Here is a 20,272-nt window from a genome sequence, read left to right as displayed (position 1 = left end):
TTGGGCAGACCGCACCACCCTCTGGAGAGCCCTGCGGTTGCGTGCGGTGCAGTTGCTGTACCAGGCGGTGATACAGCCCGACAGGATGCTCTCAATTTTGCATCTGTAAAGGTTTGTGAGGGTTTTAGGGGCCAAGCCAAATTTATTCAGCCTCCTGAGGTTGCGCATTCTTCACCAAACTGTCTGTGTGGGTGGACTATGTCAGATCGTCAGTGATGTGTACGCTAAGGAACTTGAAGCTTTCCACCTTCTTCACTAAGGTCCCGTCGATGTGGATAGGAGTGTTCTCCCTCTGCTGTTTCCTGAAGTCCATTGAATGATGGACCAGTTGAAGTCATCAACCTTCACAACCAACAAACGGAGGAGAATAGGTACGTGCTTGACAGAATTATAGCATGCATTAAATTGTGTGGCAATTGTGAGACAGCACTGAGGGGCCATAACGAGTCGGCTGACTCCTTGAACCCAGGCGTTTTCAGGTGTAGTTTTGAGACCATGTGTGAAGGAGATTACAGGCTACAAAAGCATTATGACAACCAACCAATTTTTAAGGGTACATCAAGCACGATCCAAAACAAACTTTTGGATTGTATGTATGAAGTGTACATTTTACATTTACATTTTAGTCATTTAGCAGAGGCTCTTATCCAGAGCAACTTACAGTAGTGAATGCATACATTTCATACATTTTTTTTTCTGTGCTGGCCCCCCATGGGAATCAAACCCACAACCCTGGTGTTGCAAACACCATGCTCTACCAACTGAGCTACAGGGAAGGCTATAGTTAAGTGTACAGAGAAGCTATAGTTAAGGAGGTGTCTGAGACTCCTTTTGCGTCTGTATAGGTAGACGAGACCACTGATGTCTCCTGCAAATCACAGATGGTAATAGTGCTGCACTACATGTTACCAGACAACAGTGTGTATTACAGGTTTTTGGAGTTTGTAGAGGTGAAGGACAAAACTGGTGTTGGCCTCTCCAACACTATCAAACAAGTCCTAGCGCCACTGAATGTCAAGGAGAAGCTGGTTACCCAAACCTACAACGGGGCAGCGGTGATGAGTGGTAATGTAGGTGGTGTCCAAAAGCTACTGAAGGAGACTTACCCAAACGCGCAATTGGTGCACTGTTATGTACACCGACAGAATCTAACACCAGAAACTTTGTGCTGGGAGAGTGAGCATGCTTAAAGTGTTTTTTGCAGACCTATCCTCCTTTTCCACCTTTTTCACAGGCTCACCCAAAAGACTCTCCGCTCTTGCGGAATCAACGAATAGACGGGTCCCCAGGCCACGGGGTACATGATGGAACTTCAAAAGCAGAACCGTCAATGCTGTGTGGGAGGACTGTAAGACACAGTGCATGGAGGACATCTGCACGCAGCCTGGATGGGATCACCATCAGCGAGGCTTATGGCCAGTCCATGAAACTCAAGGATCCTACATTTCTGCAACTGCTCGAGTTCTTTTTCTTGGTCAATCCAGAGGTGGATGTTTTGTACAACATAATGCAGAATCGAACCATTGATGCAGTAGGAATTGCCAGAGCAATCAACAACTTCAAGGTGAACATTCAAAACATTTGCGAGCAAACTATTGCAATGGCCAATGGACATGTTGATGCCACTGAACCAAGGCGGAGAAAACGTAACACTGCACTCGTGATGAAGGAGGCATGTGACACAATCGCTGATCATGTGCAAGAAAGGTTTTCTGAAAATGACCACTTAACTATAGAAAAGTTGGTGGACAGCTCATTTTTCTCCCAGTATATACACTGCTCAAAAAAATAAAGGGAACACTTAAACAATGCAATGTAACTCCAAGTCAATCACACTTCTGTGAAATCAAACTGTCCACTTAGGAAGCAACACTGATTGACAATACATTTCACATGCTGTTGTGCAAATGGAATAGACAACAGGTGGAAATTATAGGCAATTAGCAAGACACCCCCAATAAAGGAGTGGTTCTGCAGGTGGGGACCACAGACCACTTCTCAGTTCCTATGCTTCCTGGCTGATGTTTTGGTCACTTTTGAATGCTGGCGGTGCTTTCACTCTAGTGGTAGCATGAGACGGAGTCTACAACCCACACAAGTGGCTCAGGTAGTGCAGCTCATCCAGGATGGCACATCAATGCGAGCTGTGGCAAGAAGGTTTGCTGTGTCTGTCAGCGTAGTGTCCAGAGCATGGAGGCGCTACCAGGAGACAGGCCAGTACATCAGGAGACGTGGAGGAGGCCGTAGGAGGGCAACAACCCAGCAGCAGGACCGCTACCTCCGCCTTTGTGCAAGGAGGAGCAGGAGAAGCACTGCCAGAGCCCTGCAAAATGACCTCAAGCAGGCCACAAATGTGCATGTGTCTGCTCAAACGGTCAGAAACAGACTCCATGAGGGTGGTATGAGGGCCCGACGTCCACAGGTGGGGGTTGTGCTTACAGCCCAACACCGTGCAGGACGTTTGGCATTTGCCAGAGAACACCAAGATTGGCAAATTCGCCACTGGCGCCCTGTGCTCTTCACAGATGAAAGCAGGTTCACACTGAGCACGTGACAGACGTGACAGAGTCTGGAGACGCCGTGGAGAACGTTCTGCTGCCTGCAACATCCTCCAGCATGACCAGTTTGGCGGTGGGTCAGTCATGGTGTGGGGTGGCATTTCTTTGGGGGGGCCGCACAGCCCTCCATGTGCTCGCCAGAGGTAGCCTGATTGCCATTAGGTACCGAGATGAGATCCTCAGACCCCTTGTGAGACCATATGCTGGTGCGGTTGGCCCTGGGTTCCTCCTAATGCAAGACAATACTAGACCTCATGTGGCTGGAGTGTGTCAGCAGTTCCTGCAAGAGGAAGGCATTGATGCTATGGACTGGCCCGCCCGTTCCCCAGACCTGAATCCAATTGAGCACATCTGGGACATCATGTCTCGCTCCATCCACCAACGCCACGTTGCACCACAGACTGTCCAGAAGTTGGCGGATGCTTTAGTCCAGGTCTGGGAGGAGATCCCTCAGGAGACCATCCGCCACCTCATCAGGAGCATGCCCAGGCGTTGTAGGGAGGTCATACAGGCACGTGGAGGCCACACTCACTACTGAACCTCATTTTGACTTGTTTTAAGGACATTACATCAAAGTTGGATCAGCCTGTAGTGTGGTTTTCCACTTTAATTTTGAGTGTGACTCCAAATCCAGACCTCCATGGGTTGATAAATTGGATTTCCATTGATTATTTTTGTGTGATTTTGTTGTCAGCACATTCAACTATGTAAAAAAAAAAGTATTTAATAAGATGATTTCTTTCATTCAGATCTAGGATGTGTTGTTTAAGTGTTCCCTTTATTTTTTTGAGCAGTATACATTCCTTTCCGACTGCAGAACTCCAGTGTGCTACCAAGCTATGGCCTGTGGGCAACCAGGAGAAGTTGAAAACGGAGCTGTCCACTCTCTACCTGTAGCCTTAGCTGGACACTAGAAAGACCACACTTTCTTTATTGAAATCACGCTACGAGAACAACCTGATATAAATACTATGCATGCTAGTCTCTCTTGGCTAAGAGTTGAGGAGAGACTGACTGCATCACTTCTTTTTATAAGAAACATTCATGTGTTGAAAATCCCAAATTGTTTGCATAGTCAACTTACACACAGCTCTGACACACACACTTATCCCACCAGACATGCCACCAGGGGTCTTTTCATAGTCCCTAAATCTAAAACAAATTCAAGAAAATGTACAGTATCATATAGAGCCCTTATTGCATAGAACTTCCTTCCATCTTATACTGCTCAAATAAACAGCAAACCTGGTTTAAAAAAACTCTCCCCTATTTGACCTAGATAGTTTGTGTGTATGCATTGATATGTAGGCTACGTGTATGTAGATAAAAATGTATGTAGTTCTGTCCTTGAGCTGTTCTTGTCTAATGATGTTCTGTATTATGTCATTCTGTATTATTATGTTTCATGTTTTGTGTGGACCCCAGGAAGAGTAGCTGCTGCTTTTGCAACAGCTAATGGGGATCCTAATAAAATACCAAATACCAAATACCTGCAGGAGGCCTTTTCTGAGACGGTTTCTCTTCTTAAAATAATCATCACCACTCCAATGACAACCCACTGAGTCAGAGAGAAACTTTTCCACCCTTAAAAGGATAAAAACCTTCACACGCAATTCCATGGGCCAGAAAAGGTTAAATGCATTGGCCTTCATCCAGAGAATGCCAGACTTGGATGACAAAGTAACAGAAGTTTGCCCACAAGGACCACCGTGCCAACTTCCTGTTCAAGTGAGCACAGCACAACAATGGTGAGTCCATAAATATGTTTAGTATTCTGCTGCATAAGTGATGTAATATGCCAGGGAGATATGTATACTGTAGCTAAGAAAGTAATACTAAGTGTATGTTGTGTAGTAAGCAGTTATTAGCCTATGTGTCTCACCCTAAGAATGTGGTCCCTTTCCCTCTTAGAACTTATCCTACTGTTCTGAGTTGGTGGTGCGCATGTAGCCTATAGCCTGTTTTAGGGAAATGTCATCATCAAATATTGTAACAGCTTTCATTGCCTGCTTACCTGCCCCCATTGTAAGAGCTTTCATTATCTGCACATGTAGTCTATAGCCTGTTTTAGAGAAATGTAATGATCGAATATTGTAATTGCTTTCATTGTCTGCTTATGTGTCCTCATTATTTACCCTACGGTTCTGACTTCGTGTACAGGGAGAATACTGTAGGAACGGCCCATGTTCTGAATTATGTCGCTGTCAATTTCAAAAGTGCTGAACAAATAGGCGGCATATAGGCTACATCTGTCTCAGCTCGCTCATGTCTTAATCAAAATTACGGCTTGCCTCTTAACCGCTTATCGTCATATATGCCATAGTTTGTACATCTGCATTGGTATATTGCTTATAAAGGTCTATTTCATCAGTATCTTACTAATAATTTTAGGCAATGTCAGAATGATGCATTTAATTGTTTTTCTTACTTTGTGTGTTATAATTAGCTAGGGTGCTTTTCTCCACAAGGAGGGTGATAAGTTACAGACCCAACAACATTATATTGTAGTATCCCCTCCTCGTAACCATGTTTGCCAGTGACAGTCTCTTCCTGTTCAAATATTTTTGTTCAACAAAATGTTCAGTAATAGACCCATCTAATTCCAGTTCATATTTCGAGGGTTGTGGGTCAGTGCGTGTGTATATTGTCTATAAAAGTGGATCCTCGTGATTGTTTGTCCTTTTTTAGACCACATAGGCCGAATAAAATACTTTGAACGGTAGGCTAACCGCTAAGTCTTGGTCTTTTTCGCTCTCTCTGTGGTGACTTAAAGAAGAGTAAAGGCCTCAACATCTTGCTTAATTTATCTGAAGTAACATCTATCTGAATTTCTGTCGCTGTCCATTTCGAAATTGCTGAGCGAATAGGCCTACCTACCTAAAACTCATGTCGACGTTCATTATTATTGAAGGAGAAAAGCGGTTCTTATCCAGTTACACAAATCAACAAGGAGTAAATAGAAACCATATTTATTTAAGCAAGTCAGCCATAAGCTCCACTCTCGGGATAACTTTATGTAGACCCTAAACGTTTGTGGGCACTGTTTGTCACAGTTATAGTGCATTTAATGTATTGTTTAGAGTTGTGTAGTGGCTTCGCTGGCATGCATCTAAAAAAAAAATGTGCTTGTTTTCCCCACCAAGATTGGCATGCTAAAATCACCACTGATTAGATGTCAGGGTTTTCGCTGCTGGTCATTCGAGTCAAGTGCAGGAGAGCAGAGAATAGGTGATCAGGCGACTTTATTAGCCAAGAGCAACAAACAGACGGGTGCAAACAGCTACAACTCAAGCCAACCGGCAAAAGTGACAAGCGCAAAATACCGTCAATAATATAACAATAAGGTTCACCAATAATTCCCCAAATAGGGTACAGGCAATGCCCAGGGTGAAAAACCAGACTGGCGCGATACAACAAACACAAAACAAAAACAATTCCACACAAAGACATGGGGGGAACAGAGGAATATATATATATATGCAGTGTGATTAGGGAATGTAAACCAGGTGTGCGGGGAACAAGACAAAACAAATGGAACAATGAAAAATGGAGCGGCGATGGCTAGAAGGCCGGTGACGTCGACCGCCGAATGCCGCCCGAACTAGGAGGGGAGCCGACTTCGACAGAAGTCGTGACATTAGATGACCATTTCGTTTGCCTAATTTGAATTGATTTCTTATTGTTTGAATGTTTTATTATTTAGAATGTTTTATTAATGATTGCATTTTAATTTACTTGACACATTGTCTTTAAATAATTTTTGGAACCAAATAAAATGACCTATAATATTAAGATGATTTATTATAATAAGATACACTACATTATTATTGCCCAACAATGGGTTTTACATACACATTTAGGAATCTCCTACACATCTATCAGCGTCATTGACACTAAATACATTTCCATGTTAGTCCTTAAGACATGATAAGTATAGAACAGAACAAATGAACAGGAATGGCTTGCTTGGGTGGAGTATTTGGCCATTTTTCTGGCCTTCATCTGACAACCCCCTGATATAGAGTTCCTGGATGGCTGGGAGCACCACCCTCTGTAGTGCTTGTGTTGGAGTCATGCGAGGCTAAGCAGATGGGGGTGAACAGGGAGTACAGGAGGGGACTAAGCACACACCCCTGAGTGGCCCCCATGTTAAGGGTCAGCATGGCCTAGGTTTTGTTGCCTACACTCACCACCTGGGACTGGCCCGTCAGGAAGTCCAGGATCCAGTTGCAGAGGGAGGGGTTCAGTCCTAGGGTCCCTAGCTTGAAGGGGACTATGGTGTTGAACGCTGAGCTGTAGTCTATACACAGAATTCTCACATAGCTATTTCCCCTCTTGTCCAGGTGGGAGAGGGCAGTGTGAAGTGCAATTGAGATTGTGTCATATGTAGTTCTGTTGGGGCAGAGTGGGTCTAGGGCAGGGCTCTCCAACACTGTTCCTGGAGCGCTACCCTCCAGTAGGGTTTCACTTCAACCCCAATTGTAACTAACTTGATACATCTTATAAACCAACATATTATTTGAATCAGCTGCGCTAGTTTTGAGTTGGAATGAAAACCTACAGGATGGTAGCTCTCCAGGAACAGGACTGGAGAGCCCTGGTCTATAGGGTGTCTGGGATGATGGTGTTGATGTGTGTCATGACTAGCCTTTCATAGCACTTCATAATTACAGATGTAAGTGCTATAGGGCGATAGTCATTTAGGGAGGTTACCAATGATGGTCAGCTTGAAACATATTGGGATTACAGACTGGGACAAGGATAGATTGAAAATATCTGTGAAGACACTTGCCAGCTGGTCTGCGCATGCTTTGTGAACGCGCCCTGGTATTCCGTCTGGCCCGGCAACCTTGTGATTGTTAACCTGTTTAAACGGCCACGCAAAGCGAGATCACAGAGTCATCCCGTAAAACCGGGGATTCCTTGCAAGACACAGTGTCATATTCCTCGAAGCGAGCATGAAAGGCATTTAGCTCGTTTGGGAGTTCTGGATCGCTGGGCAACTCATGGCTGGGTTTCTCTTTTGTAATCCTTTATCGTCTGCAAGCCCTGCCACATCCGATGAGTGTCGGAGCCGGCGTAATAGAATTCCACCTTCTTCCTATATTGTAATTTTGCATGTTTGATGTCTCGTCGAAGGTCGTAGCGGGCTTTCTGTATACGTCCATGTCCATGTCCCATTCATTGTAAGCGGTAGCTCTAGCCTTTAGCCCAGCGCAGATATTGCCTGTAATCCAAGGTTTTTGGTTTGGATGTGTTCTTATTGTAACTGTGGGGACAACATCGTCTATGCACATATTGATGAAGCCTGTGACTGTTGTGGTTAATTCCTCAGTGCTATTGAATGAATCCTGGAACATATCCGAGTCTGTACTAGCAAAACAGTCTTGTAGCCTCGCGTCTGCTTCATCTGACCACTTCCGTATTGAGCGCATCACTGGTACTTCCTGTTTGAGCTTTTGTCTGTAAACAGGTAGCAGGAGAACGGAGTCATGGTCAGATTTGCTGAAGGGAGGACGAGGGGGTGCCTTGTATGTGTTTCTAGAGTTTGGTCTAGAGTTTTAGCGCCCCTAGCGGTGCAGGAGACGTGTTGGTAGAAGTGAAGTAGGACAGTTTTAAGTCTCCCCGCGATAAAGTCTCCGCTCACCAGAAACACTGCCTCTGGGTGAGCGGTTTCTTGTTTGTTTGTGGCCCCATACAGTTTGTTGAGTGCCAAAGTGGCCCTGGAAAATAAATAATGTGGACAAAACATAATTTGAAGAGCAAATGTTGTTTTTTTGAAAGACCACTTTAGCGTGTGGAAATGTTGTATAATCACCTTCCTCTGTAAAAGAAACATGGGAATTAAAAACAAAAAAAGATGTTTAAAGTGATAAGTAGGCATTGGTCTGAAGCCAGAAAATAAAGGAAATTCACAAGTACCACAATGCCTACTCCACCCACGATCTACCAAGGTTTTCTAGCAAACAGCTTTGAAATACTAGAGTAGCTATGTTGGTCTATTTTACTTCAAACAATATGTATGCAGGTTGCTTAGGAATAAAACCTTCTCCAACAGCCTAATTCATACTCTTCTGAGGAATAATGGACTTTACAGTGTCCTTCTATTTAAATAATATATATACAGTACCAGTCAAAGGTTTGGACACAGCTACTCATTCAAGGGTTTTAATAATAGTGCATACATCAAAACTATGACATAACACATATGGAATCATGTAGTAACCAAAAAAGTGTTAAACAAATCAAAATATATTTTATATTTGAGATGCTTTTCCAACACTCTTGAAGGAGTTCACACATATGCTGAGAATTTGTTGGCTGCTTTTCCTTCACTCTGCGGTCCAACTCATCCCAAACCATCTCAATTGGGTTGAGGTCGGGTGATTGTGGAGGCCAGGTCATCTGATGCAGTACTCCATCCCTCTTCTTCTTGGTCAAATAGCCCTTACACAGCCTGGAGGTGTGTTGGGTCATTGTCCTGTTGAAAAACAAATGATAGTCCCACTAAGCGCAAACCAGATGGGATGGCGTATCGCTGCAGAATGCTGTGGTAGCCATGCTGTTTTTGCTTTGTCATTATGGGGTATTGTTTGTAGATGGATGAGGAAATTGTTTTATTTAATACATTTTAGAATAAGGCTGTAATGTAACAAAATGTGTAAAAAGTGAAGGGGCCTGAATACTTTCCGAATGCACTGTATATTACACTTCAAATTAGTGGATTCAGCAATTTCAGCCACAAAATCGAGACAGGTGTATAAAATCCAGCACACAGCCATGCAATTTCCATAGACCTCACTGATTTTAAACGTGGCACCTTCATAGCATGCCACATTTCCAACAAGTCAGTTCGTCAAATTTCTGCCATGCTAGAGCTTCCCCGGTGAACTGTAAGTGCTGTTATTGTGAAGTGGAAACGTCTAGGAGCCACAACGGCTCAGCCACAAAGTTGTAGGCCACACAAGCTCACAGAAGGAGACCGCCGATTGCTGAAGTGCATAGCAGTAAAAATTGTCTGTCCTTCGGTTGCAAAACTCACTACCGAGTTCCTAATACCCTGACTACACCGCTCGCATTGCGTGCACGAGCGTTGCAAAATAAATTTAGGAATCTATGTTATTCAATTATTGCACCCACACTGCTCGCGCGCGCCAACGAGTGTCTGCGTTGCCAAGGGCTAAAATAGAAGCCATTCCTATTTCTGACGCAGATCACGCTGCAAGTCCTGCCTCTCCCATCTCCTCATTGGTTCATAGAAGCAGGTACCCACGTGCCATCTCCTCATTGGTTATACCCACGTTGGTGATTGAAAGATGAACTGTTTTGCCGGTTGTCATGGTAATACTATGAAAGTGTAGATGCCAATCACCATATAAGTTCAAAGATGAAAAAGCCTGGAAGGAGGAGAGATGACTAGAAACGATTCGGTTGACCGTTTTATGTGTGGATTAATTGTCGGATTAGAGGACCTTGTGCATTTCAGGTAAAATAACAACTCAATGTTTATATCCCAGGACAAATTAGCTAGCAACAGCAAGCTAGCTAAATAGGACAAATTAGCTAGCAAGTGCAAGCTAACTAGCTAAATTGCCATACATGTTTAATGCTTTTCGACCTGTCCCCAAATTAATGTCATTGGTTCAGAGTGTGTTTTGATATTTTAACCTGCGTGTCGTGATCGCGTTTGGTGTAGGGGGACAAAATAAATGTATACACGATGTTGCACGATGGCGCACGCGTGCAGACGGTTTGGGTTCCGTGTAGCTGCCTCTGGAAGCAACGTCAGCACAAGAAATGTTCGTTGGGAGCTTCATGAAATTGGTTTCCATAGCCGAGCAGCCGCACACAAGCCTAAGATCATGTGCAATGCCAAGCGTCAGCTGGAGTGGTCTAAAGCTCGAAGCCATTGGACTCTGGAGCAGTGAAAACGCGTTATCTGGAGTGATGAATCACGCTTAACCATCTGGCAATCTGGGTTTGGCAGATGCCAGGAGAACGCTACCTGCTACCTGCTTGAATGCATAGTGCCAACTGTACAGTTTGGTGGAGGAGGAATAATGATCTGGGGCTGTTTTCATGGTTCAGGCTAGGCCCCTTAGTTCCAGTGAAGGGAAATCTTAACGTTCCAGCATTCTAGACGATTCTGTGCTAACAACTTTGTGTCAACAGTTTGGGGAAGGCCCTTTCCTGAACTAGACTGGCCTGCAGAGAGCCCTGACCTCAACCACAATTGGAACGCCGACAGCGAGCAAGGCCGAATCGCCCAACATCAGTGTCTAACCTCCTAATGCTCTTGTGGCTGAATGGAAGCAAGTCCCCGCAGAAATGTTCCAACATCTAGTAGAAAGCCTTCCCAGAAGAGTGTAAGCTGTTATAGCAGTAAAGGGGGACCAACTCCATATTCATGTCCATGATTTTGGAATGAGATGTTCGACGAGCATGTGTCCACATACTTTTGGCCATGTAGTGTCTATACAGTGGGGGAAAAAAGTATTTGATCCCCTGCTGATTTTGTACGTTTGCCCACATACAAAGAAATGATCAGTCTATAATTTTAATGGTAGGTTTATATGAACAGTGAGAGACAGAATAACAACAAAAATCCAGAAAAACGCATGTCAAAAATGTTATAAATTGATTTGCATTTTAATGAGGGAAATAAGTATTTGACCCCTCTGCAAAACATCACTTAGTACTTGGTGGCAAAACCCTTGTTGGCAATCACAGAGGTCAGACGTTTCTTGTAGTTGGCCACCAGGTTTGCACACATCTCAGGAGGGATTTTGTCCCACTCCTCTTTGCAGATCTTCTCCAAGTCATTAAGGTTTTGAGGCTGACGTTTGGCAACTCGAACCTTCAGCTCCCTCCACAGATTTTCTATGGGATTAAGGTCTAGAGACTGGCTAGGCCACTCCAGGACCTTAATGTGCTTCTTCTTGAGCCACTCCTTTGTTGCCTTGGCCGTGTGTTTTGGGTCATTGGCATGCTAGAATACCCATCCACGACCCATTTTCAATGCCCTGGCTGAGGGAAGGAGGTTCTCACCCAAGTTTTGACAGTACATGGCCCCGTCAAATGTTGCGGTGAAGTTGTCCTGTCCCCTTAGCAGAAAAACACCCCCAAAGCATAATGTTTCCACCTCCATGTTTGATGGTGGAGATGGTGTTCTTGGGGTCATAGGCAGCATTCCTCCTCCTCCAAACACGGCGAGTTGAGTTGATGCCAAAGAGCTCCATTTTGGTCTCATCTGACCACAGCACTTTCACCAGTTGTCCTCTGAATCATTCAGATGTTCATTGGCAAACTTCAGACGGGCATGTATATGTATTCTTGAGCAGGGGGACCTTGCGGGCGCTGCAGGATTTCAGTCCTTCACGGCGTAGTGTGTTACCAATTGTTTTCTTGGTGACTATGGTCCCAGCTGCCTTGAGATCATTGACAAGATCCTCCCGTGTAGTTCTGGGCTGATTCCTCATCGTTCTCATGATCATTGCAACTCCACGAGGTGAGATCTTGCATGGAGCCGCAGGCCGAGGGATATTGACAGTTCTTTTGTGTTTCTTCCATTTGCGAATAATCGCACCAACTGTTGTCACCTTCTCACCAAGCTGCTTGGCGATGGTCGTGTAGCCCATTCCAGCCTTGTGTAGGTCTACAATCTTGTCCCTGACATCCTTGGAGAGCTCTTTGGACTTGGCCATGGTGGAGAGTTTGGAATCTGATTGATTGATTGCTTCTGCGGACAGGTGTCTTTTATACAGGTAACAAGCTGCGGTTATGAGCACTCCCTTTAAGAGTGTGCTCCTAATCTCAGCTCGTTACCTGTATAAAAGACACCTGGGAGACAGAAATCTTTCTGATTGAGAGGGGGTCAAATACTTATTTCCCTCATTAAAATGCAAATCAATTTATAACATTTTTTACATGCGTTTTTCTCGATATTTTTGTTTTGTTGTTATTCTGTCTCTCACTGTTCAAATAAACCTACCATTAAAATTATAGACTGATCCTTTCTTTGTCAGTGGGCAAACGTACAAAATCAGCAGGGGATCAAATACTTTTTCCCCCCACTGTATATATAGCATTAAGCTCTATGTATTTTTAGATATAGGCCTATTGTAAATGTGTGTTATTGAAGCGTAACCATCTTTATTGCAAAAAAAATACAAATACCCACAACTTTAAGCTACAAACTCCCTTGACAGAGGTAATGAACTGCCCATTGATCAGCACAGAAATTGATAAAACAGGACCATGTTTGCAAAACAAGTGTTTCTGAGCTTATGTCAATATTAAACAGGTAAGCTAACGGTTACAGAAATCAGAATTTTAGACAGGCTCTATAGAGCTCTAGATATGAGTGACTGTGTCCAACACACCACCACCTGTTGTTATGTTGGGCACTTACTGACCAAAGAAATATGTTATGAAATGTATTTTTTTCTCAATTACATTTATTGCTAAAATAAAGGATTAAGAAAATACAGGCAGGCATCACTTTACTACAAGACAAAACAGCTTGCTCAATCAAGGATTATGGTCTTGTAAGTATAAAAGCAAACCTTACTCTCATATACAGTGCCTTCAGAAAGTATTCACACTCCTTGACCTTTTCCACATTTTGTTGTGTTAAATTGAGACTGAGATGTTTTGTCACTGGCCTACACACAATACTCCATAACGTCAAAGTGGAATTATGTTGTTTTTTGTTGTTGAATATTTTACAAATTAATAAAAAATTAAAAGCTGAACTGTCTTGTCAATAAGTTTTCAACCACTTTATTATGGCAAGCCTAAATTAGTTCAGGAGTAACTGTGCTTTCAAGTCACATAATAAATTGCATGGACTCTGTGTGCAATAATAGTGTTTAACATCATTTTTGAATGACTACCTCATCTCTGTACACCACACATACAATTACCTGTAAGCCGAGCAGTGAATTTCAAACACAGATTCAACCACAAAGACCAGGGAGGTTTTCCAATGCCTCGCAAAGAAGCCACCTATTTGTAGATGGGTAAAAAAAGCCGACATTGAACATTTTGAGCATGGTGAAGTTATTAATTACACTTCGGATGATGTATCAATACACCCAGTCTGTCACGTCCTGGCCAGTATAAGGGTTAATTGTTATTGTAGTTTGGTCAGGGCGTGGCAGAGGGTATTTGGTTTATGTGGTTCGGGGTGGTGTTTTTTCTAAAAGGGCATTTGATTTAACTATTCCGGGATTTTTGGGCACTGTTCCTTGTTTACGTATTTCTATGTTGATCTAGCTGGTTGTATGTCTATGTTTGGTTAATTGGGGTGGACTTCCAATTGAAGGCAGCTGTGTGGTGTTGCCTTTGATTGGAAGTCCTATATTAGTTGGGTGTGTTTGTCTGTGTATTTCTGGGAGATTGTTTCTTGTTTTGCTGAGTGTGCCTTTCAAGACTGTTTCGTTGTTCGTAAGTTCGTTTCGTTTTGTTGTTTTGGTGTTCACTTAGTTTGTAAATAAATACACAAGATGAGCATCAACATTCCTGCTGCGTTTTGGTCCTCCTTAATAACCGACGACAACCGTGACAGAATCTCCCACCAACTAAGGACCAAGCAGCAGAGGAAAAGGGATTTCGAGTTGGACTGGCGGGAGAGATGGACCTGGGAGGAAGTTCTGGACGGGGCTGGACCTTGGCACCAGGCTGGGGAGTACCGTCGCCCACGGAAGGAAATTGAGGCAGCCAAGGCAGAGAGGCGGAGGTACGAGGCCTTGGACGCGCTGAGGGAGAAGCACGAGAGGCACCCCCAATAATTTTTTTGGGGGGGGCACACGGGTAGTTTGGCTAGGCCTAGGAAGAGCCGGAAGCCAGCTACCCGTGGTTATATGGAGGAGCGTATGAGGTGGAGGGCGCCATGTTTCACTGAAGAGCGCACTCTCACCCATACGCACGCACAGTCCGGTGCGCGTTATTCCAGCCCCTCGCAGGTGCCGTGCTAGAGCGGGCATCCAGCCTGGTAGGAGGATGCCTGCGCAGCGCATCTGGTCGCCGGTACGCCTCTGAGGACCAGGCTACCCAACTCCCGCTCTACGCACGGCTACCATCAGGCCCCTGCACAGCCCAGTCCGCCCTGTACAAGCACCCCGCTCGTACAGGGCTACTAGTTCCATCCAGCCAGGACGGGTTGTGCAGGAGGTAAGATCAAGACCGCCTGTGCGCCTCCATAGCCCTGGGTTTCCAGCTCCTGTCTCTCGTGCGGACCCGGAAGTGCGTCAGCCCAGTCCGACTCGTCCTGTTCCCGCTCCCCGCACTAGCCTGGAGGTGCGTGTTCCCAGTCTGGTACGTCCAGTACCAGCACCACGCACCAGGCTTCAAGTGAGTCATCCCAGTCCGACGTCGCCAGAGCTGCCGTCAGTCAAGAGTCGCCAGAACTGCCCGTCAGTCAAGAGTCGCCAGAACTGCCCGTCAGTCAAGAGTCGCCAGAACTGCCCGTCAGTCAAGAGTCGCCAGAACTGCCTGTCAGTCAAGAGTCGCCAGAACTGCCCGTCAGTCAAGAGTCGCCAGAGCCGCCCGTCAGTGAGGAATCGCCAGAGCCACCCACTAGTCAGGAGCTGCCAGAGTGGCCAGACTGCCCGGCGATGCCAGAGTGGCCAGACTGCCCGGCGATGCCAGACTGCCCGGCGATGCCAGACTGCCCCGACTGTCTTCCGGGTCTGCCAGAGTGGCCCGACTGTCTTCCGGGTCTGCCAGAGTGGCCCGACTGTCTTCCGGGTCTGCCAGAGTGGCCCGACTGTCTTCCGGGTCTGCCAGAGTGGCCCGACTGTCTTCCGGGTCTGCCCGAGTGGCCCGACTGTCTTCCGGGTCTGCCCGAGTGGCCCGTCTACCCGGAACTGCCAGAACCAGAGCCACCTCCAGATATAGGTGGGTTGGGGAGGGGGGGGGTGTAGCACAGTGCCGTCATTGACGGCAGCCACCCTCCCTTCCCTCCCTTTAGTTAGGGGGATTTTCTTTTTTTTCTTTTTTTGGGGGGGGGTTGTTATTTTTGAGGTGCTTCCGGGGTTAGCACCTTTAGAGGGGGGGTACTGTCACGTCCTGGCCAGTATAAGGGTTAATTGTTATTGTAGTTTGGTCAGGACGTGGCGGAGGGTATTTGGTTTATGTGGTTCGGGGTGGTGTTTTTTCTAAAAGGGCATTTGATTTAACTATTCCGGGGGTTTTGGGCACTGTTCCTTGTTTACGTATTTCTATGTTGATCTAGCTGGTTGTATGTCTATGTTTGGTTAATTGGGGTGGACTTCCAATTGAAGGCAGCTGTGTGGTGTTGCCTTTGATTGGAAGTCCTATATTAGTTGGTTGTGTTTGTCTGTGTATTTTTAGGAGATTGTTTCTTGTTTTGCTGAGTGTGCCTTTCAAGACTGTTTCGTTGTTCGTAAGTTCGTTTCGTTTTGGTGTTCACTTAGTTTGTAAATAAATACACAAGATGAGCATCAACATTCCTGTTGCGTTTTGGTCCTCCTTAACCGACGACAACCGTGACACAGTCACTACAAAGATATATGTGTCCTTCCTAACTCAGTTGCCGTAGAGGAAGGAAATCTCTCAGGGATTTCACCATTAGCTCAATGGTGACTTTATAACAGTTACAGAGTTTAATGGCTGCGATAGGATAAAACTGAGGATGGATCCACAAATGTTTAGTTACTCCTAACTGACAGAGTAAAAAGAAGGATGCCTGTACAGAATACTAATATTTCAAAACATGCATCCAGCTTGCAACAAGGCACTAAAGTAGTACTGCTAACAATATGGCAAAGCAATTGTCCTGAATACAAATTGTTATGTTTGGGGCAAATTCAATAAAACGCATTACTGAGTAACACTTTCCACATTTACAAGCATAGTGGTGGCTGCATCATGTTATGGGTATGCTTGTAATCATTAAGGACCGGGGAATTTTTCAGGATAAAAAATAAATGAGCTAAGCACAGGCAAAATCCCAGAGGAAAACCTGGTTCAGTCTGCTTTCCACCAGACACTGGGAGACAATAACCTAAAACACAACCTTGGTAGAGCATGGGTGGAGTAGGCACTGTAATTGAATGGGGATGCCACAAGTCTTTTGAGCCCACGATATGGGGCTCCACACTGCATACCAAAAGGCAGCGGCGTAGCGGCGAGACGTACACACTTCAGAGGGGGAATGGGGATCAAAGCCAGTGAGTGGGAGGGAGGGAAACCCAGCATGACACAACTACATAGCACATCACAGGCACAGCTCTATGCAGCATTTCACCACTAACTTGGTGTAGTAAGTGCAGTACAACATAGCAGAGTCCAACATAGCATTACTCCAGTCCAGAACATGCTAGAACACTCCGTAACAGCTCCGAACAGCCTGTGCTGCAGTTCCACACTCTAAAAAACAACCCAATTTGGGTAAATATTGAACAGAACACAAGTTGGGTTATTTTGACCTAGCCAGTTCTTTAAGTTGGGTTCTTGATGCTTGGTTATTGAGCTATGATCCACCAGGTCAGATCAGGAGAATGGAGGCGTAGCTTGTTAGGGGCTTGGCTTTCAAATAGTTATTTTTTGGCCATCTATGAGAGAATTGTCATTCAGGTTAGCACTGACTCTTTTGTAGCTTTAATAAAGTTTATACAAGTGTATTAGTTATTTTATTTATTTAACCTTTATTTAACTAGGCAGGTCAATTAAGAACAAATTCTTATTTACCATGTCGGCCTAGGAACAGTTCCTTAAATACATATCCCAATGTTGGCCTAGTTACCACTTCGTTATCATAGTATTGTTATACATTTTATATAAGCCACACCCCTAATAGGCCACACATTTAGATTACCCAAACTTCGGTTAATTTAACCATCAGTTTAGTTTTTATTCAGTTTTATGCTGGGTTGACTCTGCAGGCATGGCATATTGGTGGCGTGGCTTTGAGATAGGTATTTTTGCCCACCCGTGAGAGTAAATGTAATTCCTCTTCAACTGCACTTCAACAATAGAACTTTATGCAGGGTTGTACTGTGTAGGCCTTAGCATTTGTAATTCAAAACTTTCTCACACAGCATGCCATCACTATTGTATTGATTAATTCCAGTCAATCATTTTGCATTGATAAGGTCTAGGTAGCCTAGCTACTCCAAGTTTGAATATAAACCAAATTTGATTACATTCACATTGTCTCCTAACACAAATAAATAGGCCTATTTTAGGCTATAAATAAATTAGTTTAGCCCTTCGTTTCCCCTGTCCAGACGGGATCAGAGTGCATAAGCTTCTCTAGGCTACCTGCAGCTGTGGTTGTTATCAGTAGTCTACGGTTGATCAGACTGATGCACAGATTAATTGTGCATGAGGCAAATCAGACGCAAATCAGTCTAAACAAATGTACTTTGTCCCTATTTTCAATGCTTGTGTGTCAATATTTTTTATCAAACCAAATCAAAAGTGTTGGGCCATGTGCCAGCTTGCCACACATTTGCCAGTGGCCCTGTTGTGCCGATGTCTGCAACATGGATAAATCGAAATCACCACATAATGCTACAAATGAAGAAACATATCCTATCCTGTTCTACTATCTTGAAACTTTGAATTTGTATCATACTTTGGTCTGATTTCATCCAAATATCCTCCAATTTCATCAAAAACATGATGTTGACTGTTCATTACCTTTAAGACAATCTAGTATTCATTAATATGCTGTAATATGCAATTGCCTACAGCCAACCTGCTTCCTTTAATCCCTTGTAATTACAGTAAAATACTATAGAAACAATTTTCTTGGATTTTAATAGTCATTTTTACTGTATTGTACTGTGTTTCATTGCTCTGGTATCAAGTTACCTTAAATAGTTCAGTATTGTATTGATACTATCCAGAAATAGTCAAAGATATCTTGTGATATATCTTGTTATAATTCCAATTTTTTGGAAGACCAATGTATCCTTAACTACAACAACATTTTCAGTAATGGTAACAGAAACGTTTTACTTGCTATGACTGTGATATGTGATTTGTTTAATCAACCTTGTAAGTTGCTAAGGGCAAATGGGCCCACTAAATGACCAATATGTAAATGTGAAAAAATGAAAACTTGCAAAGAACACCATATAATGGTACTATCTCAAAATGTCTCGAAATGTTTACATACATTTCTGCAAAATGTTGACTTACTTATCTCGAAATGTTTTGATAGTATTAATGTTTTAAAAACATTTTGGTGGCAGGAATGTGCTTCCATATGCCTGTAACTTTGAAGCAACATTAGTTTAAGACGTGCTAAGTGAATATGAAACATTTTGATGAGTTCAGTTCATGCTATTGCATTAAATCCAACATTTGTCTCTGTGGCCATAGCCTACTAATTATTAAGTTAGTACATGCAAAATGTGTAAATTGTTTCACAGTATCCTAATAATAGCCCATTGAAATAATATTTTTTATAACTAGCCTATAGTTAACAGCTCTGTCTAGACAACAAAAACTGTCAGATAAATTGAACATCTTCGAACCAGTTTCTAGTGCGACTGGATGGAGAGCACAAACTGCCTTTTGCTGCATTGCACCTGTACAAACAAACGCTGCTAACTTTACATGCAGCTGTATGGTAGTTGAGACCTCACCTGAAGAGAAACGTTTTATTTTATAATTACTCTATTGAATTATTTGTCCATAATACAATTATTTAGAAGGTTATGCAACAATACAAAATAAATGATTAAAGTCTAGCGCAATTTTGCAAAAACAGCATGTAGCCTATGAGTTTTAAGAATTAGCTTATGATAATGGTTATTCGCTATGGGAATGGCTTACTGGTCTCTTGTCGCTTGTTACCTCCTCGTCGGGAATCTCCCTTTCATAATCATTATGGGACATTCACCGCAGTTCATGTTTCACACAAATAGAACCACCAACATAAAATTACAATGTTTCTCTTAAGATTGTAACAGAAAAGCCATCATACCTGAAAGCAGCACTCCAGTAAGTGGTGGCTTGGTGACTCCTGAGAGTGGATGCTATGGGGGAGCTTGTGCAGTTAGTCCATCTCTTTGCGCGTCTCTCTGATCACAGCTGTAGTGTCAACTGCCCTGCTCCGCATAGCAGCCCAGTGCTCTCGTGTGTAAGGGGGGCGTGGTCACATTTTCGGGGAAACAGCTGGGGCAGCTACTCTGCAGTCTGTCTACGAACCCGATTTAGTAGACTATTATTTCTCCAGTGGCAATATACCGTGATACTGAATATAGGCAAATAATTTCCTATTGACTCAATAAGTCGTGCTGCAGTGGTAAAGAAGCTGTTTAGATGTCTTCCTGCGCGGCTCTCTCTCTTTCTTTCTTTCTGTGTGTGTTTCTTTGTGTGTGTGTTGTCCTTGAGTCCTAGAGTCAAGTTTTGGTACCGTACCCCAGATCTAACCTTAGCTGCTACGAGGATAAAATTACAGAATTACATAAAACACTGAATTACAAAACAATATCTGATCCTTTATTAGTGGTTATGAACAGTCCACTTCTTCCACTTACTACCATAAATTCCTAATACCTCCCTCCGCAAGGAGGCAGGAAATAATCTACTGCTCTCACTTGCAGTGGTGGGTGTATCTTGCCTCGCTGAGTCTGTCACAGATGACAGATATTTCACCAGATGTATAAATGTGAAGCATCCGCTTGACGTTACCCAAATATGGTAGTGAGAAGCCCAGTGCCGGCAATGGGAGA

The 20,272-nt window shown here is 43.9% G+C and overlaps 1 protein-coding gene across 1 annotated transcript in view; it reads right to left on the bottom strand.

The window, feature by feature from the left end:
- The window catches only part of LOC106582138 (synaptotagmin-like protein 5), a 70,324-nt gene extending 50,204 nt beyond the window's left edge, over positions 1-20,120 (bottom strand). The window contains exon 1 of the mRNA XM_014164908.2: positions 19,522-20,120. The gene's annotated coding sequence lies outside the window, so the exon portion shown is untranslated. The remainder of the gene's footprint in view (positions 1-19,521) is intronic.
- Positions 20,121-20,272: the final 152 nt, after the last annotated feature.

The sequence above is a fragment of the Salmo salar genome, chromosome ssa21 (assembly GCF_905237065.1).
Source record: "Salmo salar chromosome ssa21, Ssal_v3.1, whole genome shotgun sequence".
NCBI classification, from domain to species: Eukaryota; Metazoa; Chordata; class Actinopteri; order Salmoniformes; family Salmonidae; genus Salmo; species Salmo salar.
Note: the sequence above shows the minus strand (reverse complement) of the source record. Positions and strands in the feature narration are given on the sequence as shown.